The sequence below is a fragment of the Chinchilla lanigera genome, unplaced genomic scaffold (assembly GCF_000276665.1).
Source record: "Chinchilla lanigera isolate Chin_1 unplaced genomic scaffold, ChiLan1.0 scaffold00119, whole genome shotgun sequence".
NCBI lineage: Eukaryota > Metazoa > Chordata > Mammalia > Rodentia > Chinchillidae > Chinchilla > Chinchilla lanigera.
In genome coordinates, this window is record NW_004955520.1 from 497,429 (window position 1) to 499,666 (window position 2,238).

Genomic DNA, 2,238 nt, shown 5'->3' on the forward strand with positions numbered 1-2,238 from the left:
TGTCTATTTGTTTTCCTGAGAAACTATCTTATAGATAACAATATGTAAAACAATAACCATTGATAATTTCCTACCACTTTGTCTGTAATTTGGTAAGCCCCTCCTGTTATTATGTTATCCTTCTTTTACTCTTTAAAATAAAAAAAAAATGAATGTCTCTTATATGATAGGCAATGGACTCTCTGAAGGCAATGTTTTGATGAATGCTCATGTGATTTCCTAAGTTCTGGAACTCTTTCTTTTTTTCAAGGTTCCCTAGGTCTGTTTCAGAAATATTTTTTGTATTTGGGCCCAGACAGACAAAAAGACCTATTATTATTATTTTTTGGTACCTGGAATTGAACTTAGGACTTTGCACTTGCCAGGGAGGTGCTGTGCCACTAAGCTATATCCCCTGCCCCAGACCTATTATTAAAAAGGAAGAAAGCATGCAGCTGATTGAGGAAGAAATTTCCATACAAGGTATGAAACCACTGCAGTTCATCTGTGTTCAGACTGTAGGCAGGCATTCTGCACCTCAGCAGTGAGCCAGGGTCTTTGCTTAGGGCTTGTCCACCATCCTGCTGGACCCCAGGAGCCCTAGGCATGCATCCCTGCTGTCCCTGGCAGAACCGGGCTGCCTGGCTGCTGCCACTCATGGGCTACCTGATGAGTCTGTGCCTTGTGTGTTAAGTGGGGTTACAATAATGCTCATCTCAAGAGTTGGCACAAGGGTTCAACCCACTAGTATACATAAAATGCTAAGCACAGTCCCTGGCGTACTCAGGTGTTCAGGAAATTGGCTGTTGTTCCTTGCTGTAGTGAGAGTGTCTGGAGCTCAGTCCACACCCACAGCTGGCAGTCAACCTGGTGCCCTGTGGCCCTACCCACAACTTTCACATCTGCTGCTACATTCCCTTGCCAAGCAAGGTCTGCCTTTTTGTATTTGGTGATAATTGTTTTCTGTTGAGCTCTTTACTTTTTGTTGAAGCATTTTACAAATTATAAAACTGTATTTGATAGGTACGTATTTGCAAAGATTTCTCTCTTTTGCTCTGTGATTTATTTTGTACTTAGAAGTTATAACGTTTATTTGTTACACTTGTAGTACTAATTTTGAAAAGTTCCAAATAGAGTCTGCTGGAATTTTAATTGCAACTGTACTAAACTCATGAATTAACATAGGGGGGCCAGGGATATAGCTTAGCGGCATAAGTGCCTGCCTGGCAAGCTTGAGGTCATGAATTCGATTCCTGTACAAAAAAAAATTTAAAAAACCTATGAATTAACTTGGGAAACTGACAGTTTTAGAATATCATTTTCTAAATGACACATTTTATTTGGTAGAGCACTATAGTTTGTATTACAGTGATAGTACATATTTTGCAATAAAGCTTACTCCTATATGTGTTATATTTTTGTTGCTATCATAAATGAAATTTTTTTCCCACTGTGTTTTCTAACCAGTGTCTGTTTGTGAGTAGGAAAACTACAGATTATTGAATATTAATTTTGAAAGTGTACATTTTAATAAATATGTTATATTGCTTATAGTAGTGTTTTAATTCTTTGGAATTCTCTAGGTATTTAACAGTCACTATGGACTGAATGTGTATGTCCTTCTGAGGTTCCTATGTTGAAACCCTACCTGCTAATGTGAGGAGGAGGGCCTCAGGATCTGATTAGATCATGAACGTGGAACCTCCCTCCCCCCTAGAAAAACCTCATGGGGATTGAACCCAGGGCCTTGCACCTGCTAGGCAAGTACTCTGCCACTGAGCTACCCCTCAATCCTATTTTCAAAATTGTATTTTGAGACAGGGTCTAAGTTGACAAGACTGGGCTTGAATTTGCAATTCTCCTGCTTCAGCCTCCTAAGTACCTGGAATAACAGGCATGTGCCCCCACATCTAGTGGCAGAGCTCTCCTGAGTGGGATTGGTGCCCTTATGAGAGAGCTCCCAGAGAGCCCTCTAACCCTTTGTGTAACACAAAACATCTATGAACCAGGAGGTGGTCCTGACCAGACATGGAATCTTTTGGCATCTTGATCCTGGGTTAACACTTCCAGAATGGTGAGGAATAAGTATCTGGTATTTATAAGCCACCAAATTTGGGGTATTTTAAATATGACAATGCAAACAGAGACCAAAATATTTTCTTTTTTTTTTTTTTTTTTTTTTGGTTTTTTCTCCGGTACCGGGAACCGAACTCACGACCTTGCGCTTGCCAGGCAGGCGCTTTGCCGCTGAGCTAAATC

General features: G+C 40.4%; 1 protein-coding gene across 16 annotated transcripts in view; it reads right to left on the reverse strand.

Annotated features, from left to right (window-relative positions):
• The window catches only part of Dnah14 (dynein, axonemal, heavy chain 14), a 317,770-nt gene that overhangs the window by 79,388 nt on the left and 236,144 nt on the right, over nucleotides 1–2,238 (reverse strand). The gene's annotated exons all lie outside the window — the stretch shown is intronic.